The 21,739-nt window shown below is 44.8% G+C and overlaps 1 protein-coding gene across 1 annotated transcript in view; it reads left to right on the top strand.

Moving 5' to 3' along the window:
* The window catches only part of LOC109886866 (CD97 antigen-like), a 47,014-nt gene that overhangs the window by 9,702 nt on the left and 15,573 nt on the right, over positions 1-21,739 (top strand). The window lies entirely within an intron of this gene.

Raw genomic sequence — 21,739 nt, 5'->3', positions numbered from 1 at the left:
AGAGAGCGTAACCTATACACTAGGAGAGAGAGAGAGCATAACCTATACACTAGGAGAGAGAGAGAGAGCGTAACCTATACACTAGGAGAGAGAGAGAGAGCGTAACCTATACACTAGGAGAGAGAGAGAGCGTAACCTATACACTAGGAGAGAGAGAGAGCATAACCTATACACTAGGAGAGAGAGAGAGAGCGTAACCTATACATTAGGAGAGAGAGAGAGAGCGTAACCTATACACTAGGAGAGAGAGAGAGAGTAACCTATACACTAGGAGAGAGAGAGTGTAACCTATACACTAGGAGAGAGAGAGAGCGTAACCTATACACTAGGAGAGAGAGAGTGTAACCTATACACTAGGAGAGAGAGAGAGTGTAACCTATACACTGAGAGAGAGAGAGTGTAACCTATACACTAGGAGAGAGAGAGAGCGTAACCTATACACTGAGAGAGAGAGTGTAACCTATACACTAGGAGAGAGAGAGAGCGTAACCTATACACTGAGAGAGAGAGAGTGTAACCTATACACTAGGAGAGAGAGAGTGTAACCTATACACTAGGAGAGAGAGAGAGCGTAACCTATACACTGAGAGAGAGAGTGTAACCTATACACTAGGAGAGAGAGAGAGTGTAACCTATACACTAGGAGAGAGAGAGAGAGAGTGTAACCTATACACTGAGAGAGAGAGTGTAACCTATACACTGAGAGAGAGAGTGTAACCTATACACTAGGAGAGAGAGTGTAACCTATACACTGAGAGAGAGAGTGTAACCTATACACTAGGAGAGAGAGAGTGTAACCTATACACTAGGAGAGAGAGAGTGTAACCTATACACTAGGAGAGAGAGAGTGTAACCTATACACTGAGAGAGAGAGAGTGTAACCTATACACTAGGAGAGAGAGAGTGTAACCTATACACTAGGAGAGAGAGAGTGTAACCTATACACTAGGAGAGAGAGAGTGTAACCTATACACTGAGAGAGAGAGTGTAACCTATACACTAGGAGAGAGAGTGTAACCTATACACTAGGAGAGAGAGAGAGTGTAACCTATACACTGAGAGAGAGAGTGTAACCCATACACTAGGAGAGAGAGTGTAACCTATACACTAGGAGAGAGAGTGTAACCTATACACTAGGAGAGAGAGAGAGAGCGTAACCTATACACTAGGAGAGAGAGAGAGCGTAACCTATACACTGAGAGAGAGAGAGCGTAACCTATACACTAGGAGAGAGAGAGAGCGTAACCTATACACTGAGAGAGAGAGTGTAACCTATACACTGAGAGAGAGAGAGAGAGCGTAACCTATACACTGAGAGAGAGAGAGCGTAACCTATACACTGAGAGAGAGAGTGTAACCTATACACTGGGAGAGAGAGAGAGAGCGTAACCTATACACTGAGAGAGAGAGAGCGTAACCTATACACTGAGAGAGAGAGTGTAACCTATACACTGGGAGAGAGAGAGAGAGAGAGCGTAACCTATACACTGAGAGAGAGAGTGTAACCTATACACTAGGAGAGAGAGAGAGCGTAACCTATACACTAGGAGAGAGAGAGAGAGCGTAGCCTATACACTAGGAGAGAGAGAGAGAGCGTAACCTATACACTGAGAGAGAGAGAGCAAAACCTATACACTAGGAGAGAGAGAGAGCGTAACCTATACACTGAGAGAGAGAAAGCGTAACCTATACACTAGGAGAGAGAGAGCGTAACCTATACACTGAGAGAGAGAGTGTAACCTATACACTAGGAGAGAGGAGTGTAACCTATACACTAGGAGAGAGAGAGAGCGTAACCTATACACTGAGAGAGAGAGTGTAACCTATACACTAGGAGAGAGAGAGAGTAACCTATACACTAGGAGAGAGAGAGTGTAACCTATACACTAGGAGAGAGAGAGTGTAACCTATACACTAGGAGAGAGAGAGTGTAACCTATACACTGGGAGAGAGAGAGAGAGAGAGAGAGTGTAACATATACAACTGGGAGAGAGAGAGAGAGAGTGTAACCTATACACTGGGAGAGAGAGAGAGAGAGAGAGAGTGTAACCTATACACTGAGAGAGAGTGTAACCTATACACTGGGAGAGAGAGAGAGAGAGAGCGTAACCTATCACTGAGAGAGAGAGTGTAACCTATACACTGAGAGAGAGAGTGTAACCTATACACTGGGAGAGAGAGAGAGAGAGAGAGAGAGTGTAACCTATACACTAGGAGAGAGAGAGTGTAACATATACACTGAGAGAGAGAGAGAGAGTGTAAACCTATACACTGGGAGAGAGAGAGAGAGTGTAACCTATACACTGGGAGAGAGAGAGAGAGTAACCTATAACACTAGGAGAGAGAGAGTGTAAACCTATACACTAGGAGAGAGAGAGAGCGTAACCTATACACTAGGAGAGAGAGAGAGTGTAACCTATACACTAGGAGAGAGAGAGAGTGTAACCTATACACTGAGAGAGAGAGAGTGTAACCTATACACTAGGAGAGAGAGAGAGCGTAACCTATACACTGAGAGAGAGGAGTGTAACCCTATACACTAGGAGAGAGAGAGAGCGTAACCTATACACTGAGAGAGAGAGAGTGTAACCTATACACTAGGAGAGAGAGAGTGTAACCTATACACTAGGAGAGAGAGAGAGCGTAACCTATACACTCGAGAGAGAGAGTGTAACCTATACACTAGGAGAGAGAGAGAGTGTAACCTATACACTAGGAGAGAGAGAGAGAGAGTGTAACCTATACACTGAGAGAGAGAGTGTAACCTATACATTAGGAGAGAGAGTGTAACCTATACACTGAGAGAGAGAGTGTAACCTATACACTAGGAGAGAGAGAGTGTAACCTATACACTAGGAGAGAGAGAGTGTAACCTATACACTAGGAGAGAGAGAGTGTAACCTATACACTGAGAGAGAGAGAGTGTAACCTATACACTAGGAGAGAGAGAGTGTAACCTATACACTAGGAGAGAGAGAGTGTAACCTATACACTAGGAGAGAGAGAGTGTAACCTATACACTGAGAGAGAGAGTGTAACCTATACACTAGGAGAGAGAGTGTAACCTATACACTAGGAGAGAGAGAGAGTGTAACCTATACACTGGAGGAGAGAGAGTGTAACCCATACACTAGGAGAGAGAGTGTAACCTATACACTAGGAGAGAGAGTGTAACCTATACACTAGGAGAGAGAGAGAGAGCGTAACCTATACACTAGGAGAGAGAGAGAGCGTAACCTATACACTGAGAGAGAGAGAGCGTAACCTATACACTAGGAGAGAGAGGGAGCGTAACCTATACACTGAGAGAGAGAGTGTAACCTATACACTGAGAGAGAGAGAGAGAGCGTAACCTATACACTGAGAGAGAGAGAGCGTAACCTATACACTGAGAGAGAGAGTGTAACCTATACACTGGGAGAGAGAGAGAGAGCGTAACCTATACACTGAGAGAGAGAGAGCGTAACCTATACACTGAGAGAGAGAGTGTAACCTATACACTGGGAGAGAGAGAGAGAGAGAGCGTAACCTATACACTGAGAGAGAGAGTGTAACCTATACACTAGGAGAGAGAGAGAGCGTAACCTATACACTAGGAGAGAGAGAGAGAGCGTAGCCTATACACTAGGAGAGAGAGAGAGAGCGTAACCTATACACTGAGAGAGAGAGAGCAAAACCTATACACTAGGAGAGAGAGAGAGCGTAACCTATACACTGAGAGAGAGAAAGCGTAACCTATACACTAGGAGAGAGAGAGCGTAACCTATACACTGAGAGAGAGAGTGTAAACCTATACACTAGGAGAGAGAGAGTGTAACCTATACACTAGGAGAGAGAGAGAGCGTAACCTATACACTGAGAGAGAGAGTGTAACCTATACACTAGGAGAGAGAGAGAGTAACCTATACACTAGGAGAGAGAGAGTGTAACCTATACACTAGGAGAGAGAGGAGTGTAACCTATACACTAGGAGAGAGAGAGTGTAACCTATACACTGGGAGAGAGAGAGAGAGAGAGAGAGTGTAACATATACAACTGGGAGAGAGAGAGAGAGAGTGTTAACCTATACACTGGGAGAGAGAGAGAGAGAGAGAGAGAGTGTAACCTATACACTAGGAGAGAGAGAGTGTAACCTATACACTGGGAGAGAGAGAGAGAGAGAGAGAGTGTAACATATACACTGAGAGAGAGAGAGAGAGTGTAACCTATACACTGGGAGAGAGAGAGAGAGTGTAACCTATACACTGGGAGAGAGAGAGAGAGTGTAACCTATACACTGAGAGAGAGAGAGAGAGAGAGAGTGTGTAACCTATACACTGGGAGAGAGAGAGAGAGAGAGTGTAACTATACACTAGGAGAGAGAGAGTGTAACCTATACACTAGGAGAGAGAGAGAGTAACCTATACACTAGGAGAGAGAGAGTGTAACCTATACACTAGGAGAGAGAGAGTGTAACCTATACACTAGGAGGAGAGAGAGTGTAACCTATACACTAGGAGAGAGAGAGTGTAACCTATACACTAGGAGAGAGAGAGTGTAACCTATACACTAGGAGAGAGAGAGTGTAACCTATACACTAGGAGAGAGAGAGAGAGCGTACCCTATACACTAGGAGAGAGAGAGAGAGAGAGAGAGCATAACCTATACACTAGGAGAGAGAGAGCGTAACCTATACACTAGGAGAGAGAGAGTGTAACCTATACACTAGGAGAGAGAGAGAGAGCGTAACCTATACACTAGGAGAGAGAGAGAGAGAGCATAACCTATACACTAGGAGAGAGAGAGCGTAACCTATACACTAGGAGAGAGAGAGTGTAACCTATACACTAGGAGAGAGAGAGAGAGAGTGTAACCTATACACTAGGAGAGAGAGAGCGTAACCTATACACTAGGAGATAGAGAGTGTAACCTATACACTAGGAGAGAGAGAGTGTAACCTATACACTAGGAGAGAGAGAGTGTAACCTATACACTAGGAGAGAGAGAAGAGCGTAACCTATACACTAGGAGAGAGAGAGAGAGAGCATAACCTATACACTAGGAGAGAGAGAGCGTAACCTATACACTAGGAGAGAGAGAGTGTAACCTATACACTGAGAGAGAGAGAGCGTAACCTATACACTGAGAGAGAGAGTGTAACCTATACACTGGGAGAGAGAGAGAGAGCGTAACCTATACACTGAGAGAGAGAGAGCGTAACCTATACACTGAGAGAGAGAGTGTAACCTATACACTGGGAGAGAGAGAGAGAGAGAGCGTAACCTATACACTGAGAGAGAGAGTGTAACCTATACACTAGGAGAGAGAGAGAGCGTAACCTATACACTAGGAGAGAGAGAGAGAGCGTAAACCTATACACTAGGAGAGAGAAGAGAGAGCGTAACCTATACACTGAGAGAGAGAGGCAAAACCTATACACTAGGAGAGAGAGAGAGCGTAAACCTATACACTGAAGAGAGAGAAAGCGTAACCTATACACTAGGAGAGAGAGAAGCGTAACCTATACACTGAGAGAGAGAGTGTAACCTATACACTAGGAGAGAGAGAGTGTAACCTATACACTAGGAGAGAGAGAGTGTAACCTATACACTAGGAGAGAGAGAGAGAGCGTAACCTATACACTAGGAGAGAGAGAGAGAGAGAGAGAGCATAACCTATACACTAGGAGAGAGAGAGCGTAACCTATACACTAGGAGAGAGAGAGTGTAACCTATAACACCTAGGAGAGAGAGAGAGAGCGTAACCTATACACTAGGAGAGAGAGAGAGAGAGCATAACCTATACACTAGGAGAGAGAGAGCGTAACCTATACACTAGGAAGAGAGAGAGTGTAACCTATAACACTAGGAGAGAGAGAGCGTAACCTATACACTAGGAGATAGAGAGTGTAACCTATACACTAGGAGAGAGAGAGTGTAACCTATACACTAGGAGAGAGAGAGTGTAACCTATACACTAGGAGAGAGAGAGAGAGCGTAACCTATACACTAGGAGAGAGAGAGAGAGAGAGCATAACCTATACACTAGGAGAGAAGAGAGCGTAACCTATACACTAGGAGAGAGAGAGTGTAACCTATACACTGAGAGAGAGAGAGCGTAACCTATACACTGAGAGAGAGAGTGTAACCTATACACTGGGAGAGAGAGAGAGAGCGTAACCTATACACTGAGAGAGAGAGAGCGTAACCTATACACTGAGAGAGAGAGAGCGTAACCTATACACTGAGAGAGAGAGTGTAACCTATACACTGGGAGAGAGAGAGAGAGAGAGCGTAACCTATACACTGGAGAGAGAGAGTGTAACCCTATACACTATGAGAGAGAGAGAGCGTAACCTATACACTAGGAGAGAGAGAGAGCGTAACCTATACACTAGGAAGACGAGAGAGAGCGTAACCTATACACTGAGAGAGAGAGAGCAAAACCTATACACTAGGAGAGAGAGAGAGCGTAACCTATACACTGAGAGAGAGAAAGCGTAACCTATACACTAGGAAGAGAGAGAGTGTAACCTATACACTAGGAGAGACGAGAGTGTAACCTATACACTGAGAGAGAGAGTGTAACCTATCACTAGGAGAGAGAGTGTAACCTATACACTAGAGAGAGAGAGAGTGTAACCTATACACTGAGAGAGAGAGTGTAACCATACACTAGGAGAGAGAGTGTAACCTACTACACTAGGAGGAGAGTGTAACTATACACTAGGAGAGAGAGAGAGAGCGTAACCTATACACTAGGAGAGAGAGAGAGCGTAACCTATACACTGAGAGAGAGAGAGCGTAACCTATACACTAGGAGAGAGAGGGAGCGTAACCTATACACTGAGAGAGAGAGTGTAACCTATACACTTGAGAGAGAGAGAGAGAGCGTACCCTATACACTGAGAGAGAGAGAGCGTAACCTATACACTGAGAGAGAGAGTGTAACCTATACACTGGGAGAGAGAGAGAGAGCGTAACTATACACTGAGAGAGAGAGAGCGTAACCTATACACTGAGAGAGAGAGTGTACCCTATACACTGGGAGAGAGCAGAGAGAGAGAGCGTAACCTATACACTGAGAGAGAGAGTGTAACCTATACACTAGGAGAGAGAGAGAGCGTAACCTATACACTAGGAGAGAGAGAGAGCGTAACCTATACACTAGGAGAGAGAGAGAGAGCGTAACCTATACACTGAGGAGAGAGAGAGCAAACCTATACACTAGGAGAGAGAGAGCGTAACCTATACACTGAGAGAGAGAAAGCGTAACCTATACACTAGGAGAGAGAGAGCGTAACCTATACACTGAGAGAGAGAGTGTAACCTATACACTAGGAGAGAGAGAGTGTAACCTATACACTAGGAGAGAGAGAGAGCGTAACCTATACACTGAGAGAGAGAGTGTAACCTATACACTAGGAGAGAGAGAGAGTAACCTATACACTAGGAGAGAGAGAGTGTAACCTATACACTAGGAGAGAGAGAGTGTAACCTATACACTAGGAGAGAGAGAGTGTAACCTATACACTAGGAGAGAGAGAGAGAGAGAGAGAGTGTAACCTATACACTGGGAGAGAGAGAGAGAGAGAGTGTAACCTATACACTGGGAGAGAGAGAGAGAGAGAGAGTGTAACCTATACACTAGGAGAGAGAGAGTGTAACCTATACACTGGAGAGAGAGAGAGAGAGAGAGAGTGTAACCTATACACTAGAGAGAGAGAGAGAGTGTAACCTATACACTGGGAGAGAGAGAGAGAGTGTAACCTATACACTGGGAGAGAGAGAGAGAGTGTAACCTATACACTAGAGAGAGAGAGAGAGAGAGAGAAGTGTAACCTATACACTGGGAGAGAGAGAGAGAGAGAGTGTAACCTATACACTAGGAGAGAGAGAGAGAGAGAGTGTAACCTATACACTAGGAGAGAGAGAGTGTAACCTATACACTAGGAGAGAGAGAGAGTAACCTATACACTAGGAGAGAGAGAGTGTAACCTATACACTAGGAGAGAGAGAGTGTAACCTATACACTAGGAGAGAGAGAGTGTAACCTATACACTAGGAGAGAGAGAGTGTAACCTATACACTAGGAGAGAGAGAGTGTAACCTATACACTAGGAGAGAGAGAGTGTAACCTATACACTAGGAGAGAGAGAGAGAGCGTAACCTATACACTAGGAGAGAGAGAGAGAGAGAGAGAGTAACCTATACACTAGGAGAGAGAGAGCGTAACCTATACACTAGGAGAGAGAGAGTGTAACCTATACACTAGGAGAGAGAGAGAGAGCGTAACCTATACACTAGGAGAGAGAGAGAGAGCATAACCTATACACTAGGAGAGAGAGAGCGTAACCTATACACTAGGAGAGAGAGAGTGTAACCTATACACTAGGAGAGAGAGAGAGAGAGTGTAACCTATACACTAGGAGAGAGAGAGCGTAACCTATACACTAGGAGAGAGAGAGTGTAACCTATACACTAGGAGAGAGAGAGTGTAACCTATACACTAGGAGAGAGAGAGAGAGAGCATAACCTATACACTAGGAGAGAGAGAGCGTAACCTATACACTAGGAGAGAGAGAGAGAGAGCATAACCTATACACTAGGAGAGAGAGAGCGTAACCTATACACTAGGAGAGAGAGAGTGTAACCTATACACTAGGAGAGAGAGAGCGTAACCTATACACTAGGAGAGAGAGAGTGTAACCTATACACTAGGAGAGAGAGAGTGTAACCTATACACTAGGAGAGAGAGAGTGTAACCTATACACTAGGAGAGAGAGAGAGAGCGTAACCTATACACTAGGAGAGAGAGAGAGAGCATAACCTATACACTAGGAGAGAGAGAGCGTAACCTATACACTAGGAGAGAGAGAGTGTAACCTATACACTGAGAGAGAGAGAGCGTAACCTATACACTAGAGAGAGAGAGTGTAACCTATACACTGGGAGAGAGAGAGAGAGCGTAACCTATACACTGAGAGAGAGAGAGCGTAACCTATACACTGAGAGAGAGAGAGCGTAACCTATACACTAGGAGAGAGAGAGTGTAACCTATACACTGGGAGAGAGAGAGAGAGAGAGCGTAACCTATACACTGAGAGAGAGAGTGTAACCTATACACTAGGAGAGAGAGAGAGCGTAACCTATACACTAGGAGAGAGAGAGAGCGTAACCTATACACTAGGAGAGAGAGAGAGAGCGTAACCTATACACTAGGAGAGAGAGAGTAAACCTATACACTAGGAGAGAGAGAGAGCGTAACCTATACACTGAGAGAGAGAGAGCGTAACCTATACACTAGGAGAGAGAGAGTGTAACCTATACACTAGGAGAGAGAGAGTGTAACCTATACACTAGAGAGAGAGAGTGTAACCTATACACTAGGAGAGAGAGAGTGTAACCTATACACTAGGAGAGAGAGAGAGTGTAACCTATACACTGAGAGAGAGAGTGTAACCCATACACTAGGAGAGAGAGTGTAACCTATACACTAGGAGAGAGAGTGTAACCTATACACTAGGAGAGAGAGAGAGAGCGTAACCTATACACTAGGAGAGAGAGAGAGCGTAACCTATACACTGAGAGAGAGAGAGCGTAACCTATACACTAGGAGAGAGAGAGAGCGTAACCTATACACTAGGAGAGAGAGTGTAACCTATACACTAGAGAGAGAGAGAGAGCGTAACCTATACACTGGAGAGAGAGAGCGTAACCTATACACTAGGAGAGAGAGAGTGTAACCTATACACTAGGAGAGAGAGAGAGAGCGTAACCTATACACTAGAGAGAGAGAGCGTAACCTATACACTAGAGAGAGAGAGTGTAACCTATACACTAGAGAGAGAGAGAGAGAGCGTAACCTATACACTAGAGAGAGAGAGTGTAACCTATACACTAGGAGAGAGAGAGAGCGTAACCTATACACTAGGAGAGAGAGAGAGAGCGTAACCTATACACTAGGAGAGAGAGAGAGAGCGTAACCTATACACTGAGAGAGAGAGAGCAAAACCTATACACTAGGAGAGAGAGAGAGCGTAACCTATACACTGAGAGAGAGAGAGCGTAACCTATACACTAGGAGAGAGAGAGAGTGTAACCTATACACTAGGAGAGAGAGAGAGCGTAACCTATACACTGAGAGAGAGAGTGTAACCTATACACTAGGAGAGAGAGAGAGTAACCTATACACTAGGAGAGAGAGAGTGTAACCTATACACTAGGAGAGAGAGAGTGTAACCTATACACTAGGAGAGAGAGAGTGTAACCTATACACTAGAGAGAGAGAGAGAGAGAGAGTGTAACCTATACACTAGGAGAGAGAGAGAGAGTGTAACCTATACACTAGGAGAGAGAGAGAGAGAGAGAGTGTAACCTATACACTAGGAGAGAGAGAGTGTAACCTATACACTGGGAGAGAGAGAGAGAGAGAGAGAGTGTAACCTATACACTAGAGAGAGAGAGAGAGTGTAACCTATACACTGGGAGAGAGAGAGAGAGTGTAACCTATACACTGGGAGAGAGAGAGAGAGTGTAACCTATACACTAGAGAGAGAGAGAGAGAGAGAGAGAGTGTAACCTATACACTGGGAGAGAGAGAGAGAGAGAGTGTAACCTATACACTAGGAGAGAGAGAGTGTAACCTATACACTAGGAGAGAGAGAGAGTAACCTATACACTAGGAGAGAGAGAGTGTAACCTATACACTAGGAGAGAGAGAGTGTAACCTATACACTAGGAGAGAGAGAGTGTAACCTATACACTAGGAGAGAGAGAGTGTAACCTATACACTAGGAGAGAGAGAGTGTAACCTATACACTAGGAGAGAGAGAGTGTAACCTATACACTAGGAGAGAGAGAGAGCGTAACCTATACACTAGGAGAGAGAGAGAGAGAGAGAGAGCATAACCTATACACTAGGAGAGAGAGAGCGTAACCTATACACTAGGAGAGAGAGAGTGTAACCTATACACTAGGAGAGAGAGAGAGCGTAACCTATACACTAGGAGAGAGAGAGAGAGAGCATAACCTATACACTAGGAGAGAGAGAGCGTAACCTATACACTAGGAGAGAGAGAGTGTAACCTATACACTAGGAGAGAGAGAGAGAGAGTGTAACCTATACACTAGGAGAGAGAGCGTAACCTATACACTAGGAGAGAGAGAGTGTAACCTATACACTAGGAGAGAGAGAGTGTAACCTATACACTAGGAGAGAGAGAGTGTAACCTATACACTAGGAGAGAGAGAGAGAGCGTAACCTATACACTAGGAGAGAGAGAGAGAGAGAGCATAACCTATACACTAGGAGAGAGAGAGAGAGCGTAACCTATACACTAGGAGAGAGAGAGTGTAACCTATACACTAGAGAGAGAGAGCGTAACCTATACACTGAGAGAGAGAGTGTAACCTATACACTGGGAGAGAGAGAGAGAGCGTAACCTATACACTGAGAGAGAGAGAGCGTAACCTATACACTGAGAGAGAGAGTGTAACCTATACACTGGGAGAGAGAGAGAGAGAGAGCGTAACCTATACACTAGAGAGAGAGAGTGTAACCTATACACTAGGAGAGAGAGAGAGCGTAACCTATACACTAGGAGAGAGAGAGAGAGCGTAACCTATACACTAGGAGAGAGAGAGAGCGTAACCTATACACTGAGAGAGAGAGAGCAAAACCTATACACTAGGAGAGAGAGAGAGCGTAACCTATACACTAGAGAGAGAGAGCGTAACCTATACACTAGGAGAGAGAGAGCGTAACCTATACACTGAGAGAGAGAGTGTAACCTATACACTAGGAGAGAGAGAGTGTAACCTATACACTAGGAGAGAGAGAGTGTAACCTATACACTAGGAGAGAGAGAGAGCGTAACCTATACACTAGGAGAGAGAGAGAGAGAGCATAACCTATACACTAGGAGAGAGAGAGCGTAACCTATACACTAGGAGAGAGAGAGTGTAACCTATACACTAGGAGAGAGAGAGAGCGTAACCTATACACTAGGAGAGAGAGAGAGAGCATAACCTATACACTAGGAGAGAGAGAGCGTAACCTATACACTAGGAGAGAGAGAGTGTAACCTATACACTAGGAGAGAGAGAGCGTAACCTATACACTAGGAGAGAGAGAGTGTAACCTATACACTAGGAGAGAGAGAGTGTAACCTATACACTAGGAGAGAGAGAGTGTAACCTATACACTAGGAGAGAGAGAGAGCGTAACCTATACACTAGGAGAGAGAGAGAGAGAGAGCATAACCTATACACTAGGAGAGAGAGAGCGTAACCTATACACTAGGAGAGAGAGAGTGTAACCTATACACTGAGAGAGAGAGAGCGTAACCTATACACTGAGAGAGAGAGTGTAACCTATACACTGGGAGAGAGAGAGAGAGCGTAACCTATACACTAGAGAGAGAGAGCGTAACCTATACACTGAGAGAGAGAGAGCGTAACCTATACACTAGAGAGAGAGAGTGTAACCTATACACTAGAGAGAGAGAGAGAGAGCGTAACCTATACACTGAGAGAGAGAGTGTAACCTATACACTAGGAGAGAGAGAGAGCGTAACCTATACACTAGGAGAGAGAGAGAGCGTAACCTATACACTAGGAGAGAGAGAGAGAGCGTAACCTATACACTGAGAGAGAGAGAGCAAAACCTATACACTAGGAGAGAGAGAGAGCGTAACCTATACACTGAGAGAGAGAAAGCGTAACCTATACACTAGGAGAGAGAGAGCGTAACCTATACACTGAGAGAGAGAGTGTAACCTATACACTAGGAGAGAGAGAGTGTAACCTATACACTAGGAGAGAGAGAGTGTAACCTATACACTAGGAGAGAGAGAGTGTAACCTATACACTAGGAGAGAGAGAGAGAGAGAGAGAGAGTGTAACCTATACACTAGGAGAGAGAGAGAGAGAGTGTAACCTATACACTAGGAGAGAGAGAGAGAGAGAGAGAGAGTGTAACCTATACACTGAGAGAGAGTGTAACCTATACACTGGGAGAGAGAGAGAGAGAGCGTAACCTATACACTGAGAGAGAGAGAGTGTAACCTATCCACTGAGAGAGAGAGTGTAACCTATACACTAGGAGAGAGAGAGTGTAACATATACACTGAGAGAGAGAGAGAGAGTGTAACCTATACACTGGGAGAGAGAGAGAGAGTGTAACCTATACACTGGGAGAGAGAGAGAGTGTAACCTATACACTGAGAGAGAGAGAGAGAGAGAGAGAGAGAGAGAGAGTGTAACCTATACACTAGGAGAGAGAGAGAGAGAGTGTAACCTATACACTAGGAGAGAGAGAGTGTAACCTATACACTAGGAGAGAGAGAGAGTAACCTATACACTAGGAGAGAGAGAGTGTAACCTATACACTAGGAGAGAGAGAGTGTAACCTATACACTAGGAGAGAGAGAGTGTAACCTATACACTAGGAGAGAGAGAGTGTAACCTATACACTAGGAGAGAGAGAGTGTAACCTATACACTAGGAGAGAGAGAGTGTAACCTATACACTAGGAGAGAGAGAGAGAGCGTAACCTATACACTAGGAGAGAGAGAGAGAGAGAGAGAGCATAACCTATACACTAGGAGAGAGAGAGCGTAACCTATACACTAGGAGAGAGAGAGTGTAACCTATACACTAGGAGAGAGAGAGAGCGTAACCTATACACTAGGAGAGAGAGAGAGAGAATAACCTATACACTAGGAGAGAGAGAGCGTAACCTATACACTAGGAGAGAGAGAGTGTAACCTATACACTAGGAGAGAGAGAGAGAGTGTAACCTATACACTAGGAGAGAGAGAGCGTAACCTATACACTAGGAGAGAGAGAGTGTAACCTATACACTAGGAGAGAGAGAGTGTAACCTATACACTAGGAGAGAGAGAGTGTAACCTATACACTAGGAGAGAGAGAGAGAGCGTAACCTATACACTAGGAGAGAGAGAGAGAGAGTAACCTATACACTAGGAGAGAGAGAGCGTAACCTATACACTAGGAGAGAGAGAGTGTAACCTATACACTAGGAGAGAGAGAGCGTAACCTATACACTAGGAGAGAGAGAGTGTAACCTATACACTAGGAGAGAGAGAGAGAGAGTAACCTATACACTAGGAGAGAGAGAGCGTAACCTATACACTAGGAGAGAGAGAGCGTAACCTATACACTAGGAGAGAGAGAGAGAGCGTAACCTATACACTAGGAGAGAGAGAGAGAGTGTAACCTATACACTAGGAGAGAGAGAGAGTAACCTATACACTAGGAGAGAGAGAGCGTAACCTATACACTAGGAGAGAGAGAGCGTAACCTATACACTAGGAGAGAGAGAGTGTAACCTATACACTAGGAGAGAGAGAGTGTAACCTATACACTAGGAGAGAGAGAGTGTAACCTATACACTAGGAGAGAGAGAGTGTAACCTATACACTAGGAGAGAGAGAGTGTAACCTATACACTAGGAGAGAGAGAGAGAGCGTAACCTATACACTAGGAGAGAGAGAGTGTAACCTATACACTAGGAGAGAGAGAGTGTAACCTATACACTAGGAGAGAGAGAGTGTAACCTATACACTAGGAGAGAGAGAGTGTAACCTATACACTAGGAGAGAGAGAGTGTAACCTATACACTAGGAGAGAGAGAGTGTAACCTATACACTAGGAGAGAGAGAGAGAGCGTAACCTATACACTAGGAGAGAGAGAGAGAGAGAGAGCATAACCTATACACTAGGAGAGAGAGAGCGTAACCTATACACTAGGAGAGAGAGAGTGTAACCTATACACTAGGAGAGAGAGAGAGCGTAACCTATACACTAGGAGAGAGAGAGAGAGAGAATAACCTATACACTAGGAGAGAGAGAGCGTAACCTATACACTAGGAGAGAGAGAGTGTAACCTATACACTAGGAGAGAGAGAGAGAGAGTGTAACCTATACACTAGGAGAGAGAGAGCGTAACCTATACACTAGGAGAGAGAGAGTGTAACCTATACACTAGGAGAGAGAGAGTGTAACCTATACACTAGGAGAGAGAGAGTGTAACCTATACACTAGGAGAGAGAGAGAGAGCGTAACCTATACACTAGGAGAGAGAGAGAGAGAGAGCATAACCTATACACTAGGAGAGAGAGAGCGTAACCTATACACTAGGAGAGAGAGAGTGTAACCTATACACTAGGAGAGAGAGAGCGTAACCTATACACTAGGAGAGAGAGAGTGTAACCTATACACTAGGAGAGAGAGAGAGAGAGTGTAACCTATACACTAGGAGAGAGAGAGCGTAACCTATACACTAGGAGAGAGAGAGCGTAACCTATACACTAGGAGAGAGAGAGAGAGCGTAACCTATACACTAGGAGAGAGAGAGAGAGTGTAACCTATACACTAGGAGAGAGAGAGAGTAACCTATACTAGGAGAGAGAGAGCGTAACCTATACACTAGGAGAGAGAGAGCGTAACCTATACACTAGGAGAGAGAGAGTGTAACCTATACACTAGGAGAGAGAGAGTGTAACCTATACACTAGGAGAGAGAGAGTGTAACCTATACACTAGGAGAGAGAGAGTGGTAACCTATACACTAGGAGAGAGAGAGTGTAACCTATACACTAGGAGAGAGAGAGAGAGCGTAACCTATACACTAGGAGAGAGAGAGAGAGAGAGAGAGCATAACCTATACACTAGGAGAGAGAGAGCGTAACCTATACACTAGGAGAGAGAGAGTGTAACCTATACACTAGGAGAGAGAGAGAGAGCGTAACCTATACACTAGGAGAGAGAGAGAGAGAGAGAGAGCATAACCTATACACTAGGAGAGAGAGAGCGTACCTATACACTAGGAGAGAGAGAGTGTAACCTATACACTAGGAGAGAGAGAGAGAGCGTAACCTATACACTAGGAGAGAGAGAGAGAGAGAATAACCTATACACTAGGAGAGGAGAGGCGTAACCTATACACTAGGAGAGAGAGAGTGTAACTATACACTAGGAGAGAGAGAGAAGAGAGTGTAACCTATACACTAGGAGAGAGAGAGCGTAACCTATACACTAGGAGAGAGAGAGTGTAACCTATACACTAGGAGAGAGAGAGTGTAACCTATACACTAGGAGAGAGAGAGTGTAACCTATACACTAGGAGAGAGAGAGAGGAGCGTAACTATACACTAGGAGAGAGAGAGAGAGAGAGCATAACCTATACACTAGGAGAGAGAGAGCGTAACCTATACACTAGGAGAGAGAGAGTGTAACCTATACACTAGGAGAGAGAGAGCGTAACCTATACACTAGGAGAGAGAGAGTGTAACTATACACTAGGAGAGGAGAGAGAGAGAGTGTAACCTATACACTAGGAGAGAGAGAGCGTAACCTATACACTAGGAGAGAGAGAGCGTAACCTATACACTAGGAGAGAGAGAGAGAGCGTAACCTATACACTAGGAGAGAGAGAGAGTGTAACCTATACACTAGGAGAGAGAGAGAGTAACCTATACACTAGGAGAGAGAGAGCGTAACCTATACACTAGGAGAGAGAGAGCGTAACCTATACACTAGGAGAGAGAGAGTGTAACCTATACACTAGGAGAGAGAGAGTGTAACCTATACACTAGGAGAGAGAGAGTGTAACCTATACACTAGGAGAGAGAGAGTGTAACCTATACACTAGGAGAGAGAGAGTGTAACCTATACACTAGGAGAGAGAGAGAGAGCGTAACCTATACACTAGGAGAGAGAGAGAGAGAGAGAGCATAACCTATACACTAGGAGAGAGAGAGCGTAACCTATACACTAGGAGAGAGAGAGTGTAACCTATACACTAGGAGAGAGAGAGAGAGCGTAACCTATACACTAGGAGAGAGAGAGAGAGAGCATAACCTATACACTAGGAGAGAGAGAGCGTAACCTATACATAGGAGAGAGAGAGTGTAACCTATACACTAGGAGAGAGAGAGAGAGAGTGTAACCTATACACTAGGAGAGAGAGAGCGTAACCTATACACTAGGAGAGAGAGAGTTGTAACCTATACACTAGGAGAGAGAGAGTGTAACCTATACACTAGGAGAGAGAGAGTGTAACCTATACACTTAGGAAGAGAGAGAGAGAGCGTAACCTATACACTAGGAGAGAGAGAGAGAGAGAGCATAACCTATACACTAGGAGAGAGAGAGCGTAACCTATACACTAGGAGAGAGAGAGTGTTAACCTATACACTAGGAGAGAGAGAGCGTAACCTATACACTAGGAGAGAGAGAGTGTAACCTATACACTAGGAGAGAGAGAGAGAGAGTGTAACCTATACACTAGGAGAGAGAGAGCGTAACCTATACACTAGGAGAGAGAGAGCGTAACCTATACACTAGGAGAGAGAGAGAGAGAGCGTAACCTATACACTAGGAGAGAGAGAGAGAGTGTAACCTATACACTAGGAGAGAGAGAGGAGTAACCTATACACTAGGAGAGAGAGAGCGTAACCTATACACTAGGGAGAGAGAGCGTAACCTATACACTAGGAGAGAGAGAGCGTAACCTATACACTAGGAGAGAGAGAGAGAGCGTAACCTATACACTGGGAGAGAGAGAGAGAGGCGTAACCTATACACTAGAGAGAGAGGAGAGAGTAACCTATACACTAGGAGAGATAGAGCGTAACCTATACACTAGGAGAGAGAGAGTGTAACCTATACACTAGGAGAGAGAGAGCGTAAACCTAACACTAGGGAGAGAGGAGAGTGTAACCTATACACTAGGAGAGAGAGAGCGTAACCTATACACTAGGAGAGAGAGAGAGAGCGTAACCTATACACTAGGAGAGAGAGAGAGAGTGTAACCTATACACTGGGATGAGAGAGAGCGTAACCTATACACTAGGAGAGAGAGCGAGAGCCGTAAACCTATACACTATGAGAGAGGAGAGAGAGGAGAGAGTGTAACCTATACACTAGGAGAGAGAGGAGAGAGCGTAACCTATACACTAGAGAGAGAGAGAGAGCGTACCTATACAACTAGGGAGAGAGAGAGAGAGAGAGAGCGTAAACCTATACACTGGGAAGAGAGAGAGAGAGAGAGCGTAACCTATACACTAGGAGAGAGAGAGCGTAACCTATACACTAGGAGAGAGAGAGAGAGCGTAACCTATACAACTGGAGAGAGAGAGAGAGAAGCCGTAACCTTTACACTAGGAGGAGAGAGAGAGTGTAACCTATACACTAAGGAGAGAGAGAGTGTAATCTATTACACTAGGAGAAGAGAGAGCGTAACCTATACACTAGGAGAGAGAGAGAGAGCGTAACCTATACACTAGGAGAGAGAGAGAGAGATACCCTATACACTAGGAGAGAGAGAGTGTAAAACCGAAACACTAGGAGGAGAGAGGAGTGTAACCTATACACTAGGAGAGAGAGAGAGAGAGCATAACCTATACACTAGGAGAGAGAGAGAGAGCGTAACCTATACACTAGGAGAGAGAGAGTGTAACCTATACACTAGGAGAGAGAGAGAGAGAGCGTAACCTATACACTAGGAGAGAGAGAGAGCGTAACCTATACACTAGGAGAGAGAGAGAGCGTAACCTATACACTAGGAGAGAGAGAGAGCATAACCTATACACTAGGAGAGAGAGAGAGCGTAACCTATACACTAGGAGAGAGAGAGAGCGTAACCTATACACTAGGAGAGAGAGAGAGAGTGTAACCTATACACTAGGAGAGAGAGAGCGTAACCTATACACTAGGAGAGAGAGAGAGAGTGTAACCTATACACTAGGAGAGAGAGAGCGTAACCTATACACTAGGAGAGAGAGAGTGTAACCTATACACTAGGAGAGAGAGAGAGAGCATAACCTATACACTAGGAGAGAGAGAGAGTAACCTATACACTAGGAGAGAGAGAGAGAGCATAACCTATACACTAGGAGAGAGAGAGAGCGTAACCTATACACTAGGAGAGAGAGAGAGTGTAACGCTATACAGTAGGAGAGGAGAGAGAGCGTAACCTATACACTAGGAGAGAGAGAGAGCGTAACCTATACACTAGGGAGGAGAGAGAGAGTGTAACCTATACACTAGGAGAGAGAGAGAGCGTAACCTATACACTAGGAGAGAGAGAGAGAGTGTAACCTATACACTAGGAGAGAGAGAGCGTAACCTATACACTAGGAGAGACAGAGTGTAACCTATACACTAGGAGAGAGAGAGAGAGCATAACCTATACACTAGGAGAGAGAGAGAGTTAACCTATACACTAGGAGATAGAGAGAGAGCATAACCTATACACTAGGAGAGAGAGAGAGTGTAAACCTATACACTAGGAGAGAGAGAGAGAGAGAGGAGCGTAACCTATACACTAGGAGAGAGAGAGAGGCATAACCTATACACTAGGAGAGAGAGAGAGCGTAACCTATACACTAGGAGAGAGAGAGTGTAACCTATACACTAGGAGAGAGAGAGAGCGTAACCTATACACTAGGAGAGAGAGAGGAGCATAACCTATACACTAGGAGAGAGAGAGAGCGTAACCTATACACTGAGAGAGAGAGAGTGTAACCTATACACTAGGGAGAGAGAGAGAGCGTACCATACACTAGGAGAGAGAGAGGAGAGAGAGTAACCTATACACTAGGAGAGAGAGAGAGCGTAACCTATACACAGGAGAGAGAGAGAGCGTAACCTATACACTAGGAGAGAGAGAGTGTAACCTATACACTAGGAGAAGAGAGAGTGTAACCTATACACTAGGAGAGAGAGAGCATAACCTATACACTAGGAGAGAGAGAGCGTAACCTATACACTAGGAGAGAGAGAGTGTAACCTATACACTAGGAGAGAGAGAGTGTAAACTATACACTAGGAGGAGAGAGAGTGTAACCTATACACTAGGAGAGAGAGAGCATAACCTATACACTAGGAGAGAGAGAGAGGAGCGTAACCTATACACTAGGAGAGAGAGAGAGTGTAACCTATACACTAGGAGAGAGAGAGAGAGAGAGCGTTAACCTATACACTAGGAGAGAGAGAGAGAGCATAACCTATACACTAGGAGAGAGAGAGGAGCGTAACCTATACACTAGGAAAGAGAGAGTGTAACCTATACACTAGGAGAGAGAGAGGAGCGTAACCTATACACTAGGAGAGAGAGAGAGCATAACCTATACACTAGGAGAGAGAGAGAGCGTAACCTATACACTGAGAGAGAGAGAGTGTAACCTATACACTAGGAGAGAGAGAGAGCGTAACCTATACACTAGGAGAGAGAGAGAGAGAGAGTAACCTATACACTAGGAGAGAGAGAGAGCGTAACCTATACACTAGGAGAGAGAGAGAGCGTAACCTATACACTAGGAGAGAGAGAGTGTAACCTATACACTAGGAGAGAGAGAGTGTAACCTATACACTAGGAGAGAGAGAGCATAACCTATACATAGGAGAGAGAGAGAGAGCGTAACCTATACACTAGGAGAGAGAGCGAGTGTAACCTATACACTAGGAGAGAGAGAGAGAGAGAGCGTAACCTATACACTAGGAGAGAGAGAGAGCGTAACCTATACACTAGGAGAGAGAGAGAGCGTAACCTATACACTAGGAGAGAGAGAGAGCATAACCTATACACTAGGAGAGAGAGAGAGCGTAACCTATACACTAGGAGAGAGAGAGAGCGTAACCTATACACTAGGAGAGAGAGAGAGAGTGTAACCTATACACTAGGAGAGAGAGAGCGTAACCTATACACTAGGAGAGAGAGAGAGAGTGTAACCTATACACTAGGAGAGAGAGAGCGTAACCTATACACTAGGAGAGACAGAGTGTAACCTATACACTAGGAGAGAGAGAGAGAGCATAACCTATACACTAGGAGAGAGAGAGAGAGCGTAACCTATACACTAGGAGAGAGAGAGAGTGTAACCTATACAGTAGGAGAGAGAGAGAGCGTAACCTATACACTAGGAGAGAGAGAGAGCGTAACCTATACACTAGGAGAGAGAGAGAGAGTGTAACCTATACACTAGGAGAGAGAGAGCGTAACCTATACACTAGGAGAGAGAGAGAGAGTGTAACCTATACACTAGGAGAGAGAGAGCGTAACCTATACACTAGGAGAGACAGAGTGTAACCTATACACTAGGAGAGAGAGAGAGAGCATAACCTATACACTAGGAGAGAGAGAGAGTAACCTATACACTAGGAGATAGAGAGAGAGCATAACCTATACACTAGAGAGAGAGAGAGTGTAACCTATACACTAGGAGAGAGAGAGAGAGAGAGAGCGTAACCTATACACTAGGAGAGAGAGAGAGAGCATAACCTATACACTAGGAGAGAGAGAGAGCGTAACCTATACACTAGGAGAGAGAGAGTGTAACCTATACACTAGGAGAGAGAGAGAGCGTAACCTATACACTAGGAGAGAGAGAGAGCATAACCTATACACTAGGAGAGAGAGAGAGCGTAACCTATACACTGAGAGAGAGAGAGTGTAACCTATACACTAGGAGAGAGAGAGAGCGTAACCTATACACTAGGAGAGAGAGAGAGAGAGAGTAACCTATACACTAGGAGAGAGAGAGAGCGTAACCTATACACTAGGAGAGAGAGAGAGCGTAACCTATACACTAGGAGAGAGAGAGTGTAACCTATACACTAGGAGAGAGAGAGTGTAACCTATACACTAGGAGAGAGAGAGCATAACCTATACACTAGGAGAGAGAGAGCGTAACCTATACACTAGGAGAGAGAGAGTGTAACCTATACACTAGG

The sequence above is a fragment of the Oncorhynchus kisutch genome, unplaced genomic scaffold (genome assembly GCF_002021735.2).
Source record: "Oncorhynchus kisutch isolate 150728-3 unplaced genomic scaffold, Okis_V2 scaffold994, whole genome shotgun sequence".
Classification (NCBI taxonomy): domain Eukaryota; kingdom Metazoa; phylum Chordata; class Actinopteri; order Salmoniformes; family Salmonidae; genus Oncorhynchus; species Oncorhynchus kisutch.
Note: the sequence above shows the minus strand (reverse complement) of the source record. Positions and strands in the feature narration are given on the sequence as shown.